Here is a 12,879-nt window from a genome sequence, read left to right on the forward strand (position 1 = left end):
AGAATTCTCTATTTCAAAGGATTTTATTTTAATTCACAAACTATAGATCTGAATGTTTCTGATACTATTCATAATAGGGTATACTCACTAAGGATTCTGAATACAGTATAATTGAAAAAGAAACCCATATTTTCCATGAACAAAAGCATAGCTAAATATAAAATGTTCAGAACTTCTGAGAAGCAGGGAGCTTAAGAAGAGAAGTTCTGCCAGAAGTGTTCCTTACATAGGTTGGTTAAATTTTTTCCCTGTCTTCTTTTTTTATTCAAGTTTCTTTGGTTTTCCTAATTAATATTTTTATATTTGGAAATTTCTTTTCCAAATAAATATTTATCTGGTTTTCTTAGGAAATAAAAGGAAAAAGAAAATAATGTTTTATTGGGGGGGGGGGGGGGGGGGGGGGGGGGGATGGGGGACGCAGGCAGAGCACAACACCAAACCATGTATTTTTGCATACCAGTCTTGAAAGCAAGGATCGGGTTTGCACCCAAAATTAAGATTTTGTATATGATATTGCATGTCTTGGTTAAGAGTTACAAGAAGCCAAGCAAGTAATTGTCGTCCCCTTAGTCATTTACAATGACACTCTGTATGATGCAAGAAGATGAGTTTTGCGGAATGGGTTAAAACAAGTGTCTGCAGTCAAGAAAATCAATGTACGCAGAATCTCTAAGTCCCAAAAGCATGCAAAAAAAAATCATAGTTTTTCCTTCTGTTCCACTTCTGGAAATCACTGAATTATATTACAAAAATTAAAGAAGTCCTGGATATAGCTGTCTACATATTGAGAAAACAAGCAGGCACAAATCCCATAAGGTGGTGTATAAAACCAGACTCTTCTTCCTGCTCACTAATGACTAATTCAGAGCAAACAAAATGAATAAATATTCCCATTGACTCCCTCAGAAACTGAGGCCAAAGAAAAATTCACCTCTCATAGGAACATCTGCAGTAAAAAGCATACAATGTTTTCAATCTGGCAATAAATAGCACACAGTTTTTTGCATTTCTCTATATAAAATATTTTATTAGACTACTTCATAATGCTTTGTAGAATAGAATAAAAGTATGGTCTAACTTCTATTATAGTCACTGTCATTATTCCTTCCCCCCAACACCAGTCAAAACATGAGCTGGAAAACCTGCCCTTGTATTATTGTTGTTACGTGTGCTAGGTAGGTGTATCATCACTGATCCCCGCAATGCCAGTTAGCAAAAAGTCTGTTTTTACCAATGAGTTATAAAAACAGAGAAGCAAAGACATAGTCTTAAACCAGTACATGGCCTTTTGCACAAGGAAGTGATCCATTGATTATTTTTTTTTCCCCAACTTTTCTCCTGGCACATTTCACTTGTTAAACCCATCTCCTGCTTTCATTTATTTACTATGTAATTAAGCAAGTCCCTGTTCCCCATGTGATCTAAGTTTAGTATTTTGTGGAAATGAATTCTTCATAATGATAAAAAGTTAATGATAACTCTCTCACAACTAGTATTCACACACACACACAAACAAAATACCATGAAGCACGAAATGCCAGAATTAAGAAAGTACGTGTCTTGCTCTGCTGAAATAAAAATTTATACAAGATGTAATGGGCTTCCCTATCCCCTGCTTTGCTCTTCAACTCCTCCTTCTTCCTTCTCACATGTAGTCTTCTTCCTATTCTTCACAATTTCAATGCTAACAATGAACAAAGATGTTTTGAGAGAGCCAAGAATAATACACTGTTGTTGATCCGTACTCATGTCTCACTTAATGATTTTTTTTTTTTCTTTTGCTTACTTAAAAAGTTGAAAACTCATGCTCCACTTGGGCCATCTGTGGAGTTCTTTGTCTGGGGATTTGAGAAGAAGCCAAAGCTTTGCATACCCCGTCTTTGAGACTCAAATCCCAGAGGCATTGAAGAAGTTCAGCTAGGGCTCAGACTAGCATAAAGTCACTTCTCACAAGAGACCCATCTCTATTTGAAAAATAAGTGGCTAACAATGCTTAGCTGATAAATGCTGCTCCTGAAGAAGCTATATAACCTCTTGTATACCTGAAACCTGGATCTGGCAAGTTAATTAACAGTCAGTTATAGATGTTCAGATATTTCTCTGTCAAAGGGTTTAAAAGGCTGGCTCCAGAGCCTGGAGTTAAAATGTCTGTGGTAGCAATGATGTCACCCTTGTGACAAGCTTTAACCGGAGCAATGAAAGGAGCTGTTATGTTTCTCCTAGCTCAGTAGGTGTAAAGTTAGCACAAAGGATGTTCACAGAGGAATTCCCTTACATGAAATTTAATCAGACTCCTTCTGCATGTTGCACACCGATTCCACTGCCTGAGGACTGAATGACAAACAATTGCTGATTCATTATATTTTGCAAATGCCTCTGAAGAAAAACATGTAATTTTGAAGTTACCAATTCTTACTGTCACTTTCATTTCAACTAATTTTTTTGTCAATTTTCTTTCTCCTTCTACTTTTTTCTGATCCGTTTGCTCACCCTTCCTTCTTTCATTTAAATATGTTTAAGCTTGAATGTCAATTGAGCATTTTAATTTCCCTTTTAGTTTACTGTAGCTAACTTTCTATAAAGAAAATTCAGAGGAGGTGGCAACACAGACCCCAAGTCATAAGTTCAGATTCAGATCAAGACCTTCAGCATTGATGAATGTTTTGATGCAGCTCAACAGTAATCATCTCTAGCTAAAAAAAGCCACTGCAGCTGCCATGAACTGTAGTTTCTGCTCCCTTTTGTTTGTCTAAATTAACCTTGTTAATTTAGAGCATGTAAAATCAATATAAATTAATTTTAAATATAATTAAACAAGTATATTTTATTACTTTTTTATGTAGAACTATACTTTTCATTTGAGGAAATACTTGAAGAGATTCCCAAATCAAAATAAATGCTACAGCATCTTTTTTAACAGACAAAACAGAAAGCACTTTTGCTATTTAAACTTAAGAGCAACTACACCTTCCAGTTTGAGATTACTGGGATGGTTTCTGGTACTTCCAAGAGGGCTATTTCTTTGAATAGTTCCTAGTTAAAAAAAAAAAAAAAAAATGTTTTTCAGGTACTTGAATACATAATTGCCTGCCCATTTGAACTCTAGAGCACTGAAAATCGATTTTGTGTTCAACGCCAGAAAGGCAGCGAGTAGAAACACAGAGTGCTACTCCGTTTTGTGACATGGCCAATGCATGGGTGATATTAAGAAGGGTAACTGGATAAGACCCCTCCCCAGCACAGCAGCCTTTCTTTAAGAACCCAGAATGTGAAGAAGGCAGTCCCTGTCCCAAAAGACAGAAATTTCATATACTTTTATTTCTGTTAAATGACAGTTTCAGACAATGTCATGTTTGCTAGCACAGCAGTGATTTTAGAAGTGCAAAATCTCACAAGATTAAATGCTGATTTCTGTTTGCAGGAGTTATTTCTGCTGTCATGCTCAAAGATCCAACCACACCATGAGTTTGGCTACATTTTCAAGATTTTCTTTGCAACCATGAGCACTAGAAGTGTTTTCTAATTAAGTGCTGACAGTTTTGTAGAATCATTATAACTGTATACTAAGAAAGCCAGACTTACTGAATGGTTTTGTTTGTCTTTTCTTCTTATGAAATAGCAATTGCAAATCAGAGGTCTAATGCAATGTATTGTTAGTGTCTTCACAGTAAGATCTTAAACAAGAATAGGAAAAATATTTACATTTTCCAAGTAAGCTGCATATTTCCTAATTTACCACATAAAAGTTTGTAAACTGGACTAAAGGAACCTCAGAATCATTAGTAGTTCTTTTCTAGAACCCATCAAAGAGGAAAGGAAGTAATTAGGCAACACTAATCTTTGAACTGGGAAAGAAGGTGGCAATTTCAACCCTCAGGAAGAACAGCAAGTCAGATACTTTGTAAGACCCAAAAAACCCAAGGAGACATGCAAAGAGCCAACTGTAAAAGTGAAAATATGTGCATTAGCTTAATCAAAGCCACTCCCTCCAAAATGTTCCAGAAGCTCTAAGAAGCACCTTATTGTATCCCTATGTTATGAACCAGACTTTAGATTGAATTGTTAGTCACAGAGATGAAATAGGTCATTTTATTCCATAGATGGTAATTTTTTTCCTAATATAGTCAGGAAAAAAATCTTACATAGGTCAAAATAGCTTTAAGTATAGTTTATACTGTCCCACTGTACTGCTGTCTTTATTGCATAAACTGAAGCCTGTGCTGGGTATTAAAAAAGGTATTTTAAATTGCACAAGGTGGAAAGAATGTTTGCTTGTGTATAGTTACAAGAGAGTAGAGTGTGATTTGAAAGATTTTCATCACTAAAGGAGGGCCCTCTTTATGCATGCCTTGCAAAATTTTCCTCTCTGAATTAACTGTCTCCTTCCCCGTACATTTCCCGTAGCAAAGGAAAAGAGCTGCCAAATTTTGTTCTCTGTTGTTTGACATGATACCCAGCCGAGGTGGAGAAAAAGTCCAAAAATTACTCAGTTGCCAACATGAAAATCACAGACCTCTGACATTTCTTCACTCTGACATTTTAGATAGTAAGATTGAGAAATCTGAAGTGGTCAAAGCTGATGAACTGAAAACATTAGGGTTGCCTTTTGTTTTACTAGCAAATTAAGGGATAGGTTAAAATGATTAAAAGAGTAAAACTTTCCCAGATGTGGACTTTACATGTGAGCACAAAGAAGCATAAATGAAAATACACAGACCATATCATTTTAAGTAACCATTAGGCTTTCTGAAAAAGACAATACCATTCTATTCCAAGATCATTAGATCATGACAAATAATATCAGGCTATGTGATAAAAGGCAATAGCAAGTGGAGAGAACCCCAGTAATGCCATCACAGGAGCCAGCAGCCCATCTGCACAAGGCCAGGGGAGCACAGGGCACAAAAGGGGTTCCTGTGCCCATTTGCAGTATCTGGGGGGGCTGGGATCCAAGGGCAGCTACTGGGCAGACCGAGTGTCTGAGCCCAGCTGCTGGGTGAATCCACCTCATACAAATGTATAAACATACGTGTATGTATTCTCACTAGTGCACCTCCATCCTGCTCAGCCAGAGAGGAAAGCAGGATGAGGCCATTGGTGCTGTCTTTGTGGGGGTGCTTCTCTGATGCCTGTCTGCATTGATCTGTGTGTATATGTGGTATATACACGTGTCTCTGTGTGTGTGCACCTACTGGGAATACATGGGAATACATGCTAAGCCTCACTACCGATTAGACCTGGGGGCGTGGAGCAGCAGCAGCAGTCTTGCCTCTCGGGCTGTTGGGTCAAGCCCACATTTTCCCTAACAGATATTGCCACTTTATTTCCTATATCTAACAAAGGAAAGAAGATATAAAAAAATTGAAAACAAGCAAATGTGTATTAAAAAAAAAAAAAAAAGGTGTGCTGTATAATTAATGCCTTGAAGGGGAGCAAAACAAAACAAAAAATCAAACCCCATAATATTGCTGAACTCCAAGTCTAGTGTCCTCTCCAAAACTTTTAAAGACATACTGGTTTAACCTTTGTGTCTCTGGTTTTCCCCCATTCTTTCTTCTCTTTGAAACAGACAAAGCTCACATCCCTTGTATATCTGTGCTTTCACACTTATTTTGATTTGTTTTCAACAAAACTTTAGTCCCAGTTTCAGTATCTATCCACTAAATAATAGACTCCAAATCAAAAGTTTAAATGGGAGATATTAATGATTTTCCCCTTGCTCAAGCAGTAAGCATCCCGGATATGTTAAGCATCTAACTTTGGATGTAGTTCAGAATACTCAATGTTGGACCAGAAAAGTGTAATTCCATGACATGTCCTATTGGGCAGTGAAGCTGGCTGAATGGTTATGTCCCTACGTGTTCTTCTCCTTCTCCCAGGCTTTCAACAGGAAAAAAACACATTCGGGTTAAAATCGGGTAATAACAGCAGAACAAGTTAAAATTAAGTTGTTCTTCATGCAACAGGCAGCAGACTTGTGGAATTTTTTGCCACTGAATACTGTGGGTTTGAAAGAGCTTTCCTGGGCTGCAGAAGAGATCAGACAAGTACTTAGAAAGGGATTCCAGTGAGAGCTACCAAACCAAATCAGGGTCAAGAAATCCCAAGTGAAAATCATCAGAGACTGGAAGAGTACATGGTGGAAATGTCTTCTCTACTGGCCCAGTTGTTGTTGTTCCTTGACACAGAAGAGTGGCCCTAAGCAGACAATTTTCATTCCAGGGGAGACATTAAGTGACCAAAGGGGTGAATTTCTGAGATCTCACTCAGCAAAGCTATGTCAAAAACCTAAGTCAAAATGTATTATGCCATGGAAGCCTTGGGAAGACAAGAAGGATGAACTAGTATGCTTTTCCATGAGAAAATGCAACTCCACATTCTAAGATGAAAAATTTAGTTGCTATGAATTACAAAAAGGGTTGTGCTCACATCAGATGGTCCAACCCATAGCTGTAGAAAGCACACTTCATTTCAGCAGATTTATCCAGCTAAAACTCCTTTATCCTCCTACTCTGGGTGGAAAACACCCCACAAAATCAGTTCTTCATGTAGCATTTTAACTACTGTACATAGTAAAGTAGCCATTTCTGTAACCCATACCAAGTAAAAGACATTTTGTTGGCTGTAGACAGAGTGTGACCAGGAATTAACAAAATGTCTGTACATTTGCACCTAAACAGACATTTCAGTGTGAGGCATTATTAGTAAATTACTACCAAAATAGTTGAAACATACCTTTTCGTCAAGGTAAATATTAACTTGTTTACTTTTCCATTTCATTCAAGATAATTCTGAAGTGTTTTACGCATGACTATGTAATGCTTTACACTATATATATATACACACACACACACAAATATATGTACATATGTTTGTCTTTAACCAAGTGTGATCTGCCTCAGATAGTGAATGCAAAGTCACAAAAAAGGACAACAGAGCCTGGATCAGATATTCCTGTCTGCAAATGAGAATTCTCTCCTGCACCTGCCTGCCTGTTCCCCCTTCCCAAAAAATACCTTTACCAGAGGTAATACATTCCCCAAACTTCTAGTTTCTAGGAATCAGCATGTTCCCAGTGAAAATAAATTTTAATTAAAAAATTCTGAACCATACATTTGTACCTACATCTAGAAAGGTGTACATGCACAATACACCTCTTAATTTCTAATGGTAAAACATCGAAAGTTGTGAAATATTGTTACAGAAATGGTAAATGTAGTCATGCATTTCAACTAACAGAAAATGAAACTTGGCTTTTAGAATATGATCACAGAATTTAATTTGACTTGTTCTATATAATTTTACAACATACTAAAATAGAGCTAACAACTGAAAACAGTAAGAGTGATTATTTAGTGAAAACAGTAGTTGTGCAGGTTTCCCTTCTCTTGCTCCCTCACAAAAAAAAATCCCTAGCAGCATCACAGTGCTTGTCAGCCCTATCTGCTCGCTCTCCACACAACTTTGACTTTTGCTGGTGTTTGTTCATCTCATCCCTATCCTGGAATCACCCCCCTTGACCGTGAGACATTTCACAGTCACATTTCACACTGCATGTGTGATGAGGATGATTCGTTATTTGTTACTCCCACAATATGCTCCTACCCAAACGAAGTCAGACCCTATATCTGTTTCCTATTCTCAGCAGGGCAAGATATTCAGGATATATTTCCTGTAAGGACTCATTGAGAAGGAAGGGCTCTTCCTTTCTGTACAAGCACAAAGCATGTTTCAGCTCCCAAAGCTTAAAACAAAGACTGGAAATTAGTCATCATGTAAATAGGCTCTAGCTGCGTTGTTTTTCAAGTCCTATGTCACTAGGATAATTGAATCCTCTCAATTCCCAGAAATGTGGTAATAATTAGGCTGGAAGGGGGAGAGAGATGAATAAGGAGTGAAAAAAAAAACAAAAACAAAAAACACCAAGTCAAAACAAAGACTAAGTATCTGTACCTAACAAAACTGAGCAAAAGGAGAAATAATGGACACTTTTTTTTTTTTTTTTTTTTTTAGTACCTAATGATACTGGAAGCAGTGGTAGAACAAAGTTATCATTGTTAATTTTGCACTCCTAAAATGCGATGATAAAATCATGAAACAACAGTTCTGAATGAGATTCAAAGTGTCAGCAGCAATCTTGAAAATGAGGTGAGGCAAGGTTAATGTCAGCATATTATGCCAAAACTCGAAATCATCACATGATGAAAAAAGCTCCTTGCTTGACACAAAAAAAATATCAAAACTAAACAGAAAGAGTGAAGTGTTGTATTGTGTGATTTTCTTAATGTTTACAAGCAACAACAGTATCATTAGTGCAGGAATACCATGGTGTAAACACAGCACAGCCACACAAACGAAAGTTTGCTCCGATTTGGAGGGCGGGCTGTGGGGGGAATAAGTCTGAGCTGGAACTGCTGGTCGTGAGCTGCAGACACAGATACGCAAATCATAGCCACACAATTTATTCTGCTATTTTAGTGACGATAGGAAGGGTTTAAATTTACACTGTTTGGATACTGTGATCTGTATCTCTGTGACATCAAGTTGCCTACTTCTTGTAAACTGTGCAAGAGTCTGTATGATTCCCAATCCTGTTTTAAGAAAATGTCATAAAATAAACAGCTAGAAAAGCCAAACATTTCCCAGGGACTTTATGATCTGTGAACAGTGAATCTCAGTTCATACAGGGAAGAAGATATGTCCAGTCCTGACGGTCAAGAACCTATCTTTCCAGATTAATGGAAACTCAAAATCATGAGCCTAAAGTCCATTATTTTTATTTCTATAACATCTTCTAGATGAGGTGCTTCCCACATTACTACTTAACTTTGACTTGCTGGATTGCGATCAGGGCAAGTCTTTTTTGGCAAAGGGCAGTTCCACTTTTGAAGAATAACGAACATAGCAGCAGTGTAAAATGCTCTCTGTTTATGAAAAGCTCAGGAGCTGAAAGTTTCACAAAGCAGACGCCAAAGCAGCAGAAGGAAAGACTTGATAGAAGAAACTCAGTAGTGTCTGCTTCTCTTTCTACTTTTTCCTTCCTGGCCATATTTCAAAAATCCAAATTTGGAGATTAAAATCCATCATGTCAAAACCAACGCACAAGAAAATTCCCTGGCATGTTTAGGTAACAGCTGCCAAGTGTGCATACAGTCCCAGACGGAAAGGCGTGCCGCAGGGCAGGCACTGTTCAGCTGATCAACTTTCTTCTTTATTTCAGTTTTCATTTTCCAGTGGCACAAATGTGACAAGGCAGCAGATAAGGCCTTTACCCACGCTGCTCCTCCAGGCTCAGATCAGTCCCGAGGCCTATCATGGAAATATCCGCAACCACTGTAGCAGTGACTCACTGGGTTTCAAAGGTTAAAATCTTTCCAATATAATAACAACAACAACAAACTGCATATGCCACTGGTTAAAGGAATACATTGTTCTCACCAGGCTGTTCTTAATACATCAATAATCTTTCCTCAAAGAGAACATGTGGAGCACCAGCTTTTAACGAACAAAGTTAGAGGCTGGAACTGGGCAGGAAAAAGTCTGCAAAACTGGGAACATTTCAACATTGTTCCATTCAGCATTAGAACGGGACCAACATTACTAAGGGCAAGCAATAGAAGCCCCAGAAGGTCAAAGAAAGGAGAGCTGAAGTTCTTCCCTACAACTCTGAAAACATAAAAACCCTGTTCTGCCTGGAAAATGGGTTTCTCAGTCATAGATAACATCCAGCCACCAGTTACCATAGCCTCTATTTCTTCTTTGCTTTTTATGCATAAATTGAATAAAAATGAAAATCCATTTACTGTTGCCCTGAAAAACTTTAAAGACAAGAGTGTGAATAAAACAGGCATTTTCCTTACTAAAAAAAAAATAAATAATAAAAAGATCAGAGAACCTACCAAACATATTGAGATCCCCTACAGAAATCATACCCAGCTCCACACCCAATGGCCATTTGGGAGACATATATTCAAAGTAGCTGTACTTACAATACCATAAAAATACAAAGAAACCTCATCTGATTACAAGTTAGTCTATGCAATAGCTCAGTCTGTTTTCAATAAAAAATATTTTCAAGTATAATTTGTTCCTTGTGGTAGTTACTGTTTCTTATACCTTCATGGATAGATGAGGACTAAAAAAATCAGCACCATAAAATGCTCTCAAATGTAAAAGAAACTCTCATTTTTGGTTTCCACTGAGGCAGCTGGAATATGAAATGTTACCTAAAGTTATCTGCATATTTCATTTTAAAACAGCTATTAAAACTGAAATTAAGCATTCATGTCTAGTGCATGCTTATGGGTGAAATTTTACAAAGTTTAGCCATAAAATGGTCAGCCTCTTAGGTCAGTCTGAAACATTATTCCCTTTTAAATACTCAGTTTATGATACACCTGTCACTATCCATTCCAGTAGTTACTATTGTCAGGTAAAGTATTACCCAGTTTGAAGTACAAAACCAAATATATTGCATAAAAAGGCAGTGGGAGGAAATAAACATTAAAAGAAATGGTTGCAACTTTCTATTTAAACAGCTAATGCTTCCACCAAAGAGGACAAAAGGCTGAAACCTAGACAGAGTTCTTTGGAAGTTCACTGTTATCCAGCAAAGAGAGTTTCCATTTAGAAAATATTTTGAATCCTGTGTAAACAGGTTTATAGAAACCTATACTTTAGTAGGAGCATGTAGTACTAACCTTCTACATGGCACTGTATACACATGTGTCTGTATAACAAAAGTTAGTGAATATTTAACTTGCTAAATCAATTTTGATTTTTTTTCTCATGTATTGAATTAGCAAATAAAAATAAAACAAATCATAAGAAATAACCATGGCTGTAAGCAATTATTTTGGAACATTTTTTTTTCTCAGATTTTTCAGATGACAATTACTTGCCGCATCTCCTCGTATATTTTAAGTTGAGCTGATAGCCTGGTGATACGTTACTGAATTTGAAACTAAATGTAAATATGCACTATATGAAGAAATCAAAATAACACTCCAATTGAAAGAGAATGAAGGTAATTTTTGTTTATTTATATTGAGGGTAGAGCTAATGAAACAGAAATATCTTCCCTAGAAGTGTCAAAAAAGAGTAACAAATTGGTCTGAAAACTGAAACTGTTAGAATTAACATCTGTTGTCTTTGGCACAGACTTCCTATATCCCCTTTCCTAAATGTTAGCCTGAAAGATCTTTTTACAAATTATAAAAATCTCTAAGGAAATTTCCCTTTACTGAAAGAGTAGTTCCCCCCTCAAAGATTACATCCATTATCGTAAATTGGTCTGATATTCAGTATAGTTCTTTCTTCTTAAAATTATTGTTAATACTATTAGCAAACATTTTTTAAAAAAACAGCAAAATGATAACTGGAATAGGAAGCAAGCAAAAAAGGGGAACAGTCAGTTAATAGACACAAGTGGGATACTCATATGAGATTGGTTCAAAGAAACTTGAATCTGACCCAAAACAAGATTATAGCTATGGTCTTGCAATAACAACTAAAAAAAAAAAAAAGAAAGAAAGAAAGAAACCATGGGTAAGTGAGCATTTGTGGAGTAATATTAAAAGAGGAGTTTTGAGAACCTTCTCTTCTATGTGCCTTGTAGAACAGCTAGCAGACTGTTTTACGGGTTAAGAAATGTATGCTGACATTTCAACATGTTGAAAAATTATTTGAATCATAGTCTCATGGCTGGGGTAAAAAAGATAGCCCTGATTACTGGATGGACACATTGAAGATACCCTGATTCTGGCATGTCCATTATGGCCTCTAACCATTATGTGAATATTATTTTATTCTTTCCTTGTCTTTTACGGGAAAACATTCAAAATAAAAATACAACAGCAATGATGAAGCAAAAGGTGCTTGAAGGTGCTTTTTCCAGATTTAAAATAGGCTTTCCTTGCTCAAAAAATTGAAATCAAACTCATTTTTGGAATCCTAGAATTGCTCAGCTGTGTATGTGTGACCACAACACTGAGGCGGTGGGGTGGCGTGGTGTTGGGGGGTAGACAGGGAAATGTTCTCTTTCCCCTTTATCTACCAGAGAGAATTGTCAATAATGACAATTCAAGATCAGCATAAAGTTTGTTTCTGAAGGAACCATATACTTTAAATTGTTGTATGGGCCTTTTAAGTTTAGTTTCAAAGATATAAAATTCAGTTCCACGATTCATGAAAGTATTGACAGTAAAAGCCTATATAAATACACTTTAGTAGATTCCAGACTCAGCCACAAAGACCCACAATTAACCACAAGGCCTCTGTTAGGCTCATTAGCTCTGAGTCTTGCTTGAAATTCTCTTTGAGAAAGCTTTGCCACAAAGCAAACAAAAGTTTCTTTGCAGATGTATTTTAAGGCAAATATTACTTGAGCTAAAGGTACTCTGTTGTACAAAATGTGTTAAGCCTGGAAATTTTTCCAAACCAGGTAAGAACAATATAACTTCAAAGTGTTTAAAATGGATTTATGTGTTGTATGCATGTGCATGTATATCTGTAAACAGTTATCAACTGCAATGACAGATACAGTGGAAGTTTATAAGCGGTAATAAAAATATGGAAGTCTGCTAATGGCTGAATATTATTGAAAAATATTTCATCCTCATTTTTAATTTCTGGATTTTCAAATATTGTGAGTTTTTCAATCATAACAGTATTAAATTGATTGAAAAGTAAAGTCAAGATATTCATGACCCTACTTTATGCCAAATTGTTAAGAATAAAAAGCAACCAGCTTCCCCCAAAAGTTACCTCTGTTTTGCTGTGACTTAGTTGAATTTAGTGGTTGACAAACCCATTACATGCATTCATATAATCACTGAGTGCATGTATTTTATGTTATTTTTGTGAAAACAAGTGTTTTAT

General features: G+C 36.5%; 1 long non-coding RNA gene across 1 annotated transcript in view; it reads right to left on the minus strand.

The window, feature by feature from the left end:
• LOC308061745 overlaps nucleotides 1–12,879 on the minus strand; it is a 57,727-nt gene continuing 44,848 nt past the window's right edge. The window contains exon 3 of the long non-coding RNA XR_013927342.1: nucleotides 1–12,879. This exon is cut by the window's right edge and continues 15,261 nt beyond it. This is a non-coding gene — a long non-coding RNA (uncharacterized lncRNA).

The sequence above is a fragment of the Falco punctatus genome (assembly GCF_963210335.1).
Source record: "Falco punctatus genome assembly, chromosome: 4".
Lineage (NCBI taxonomy): Eukaryota > Metazoa > Chordata > Aves > Falconiformes > Falconidae > Falco > Falco punctatus.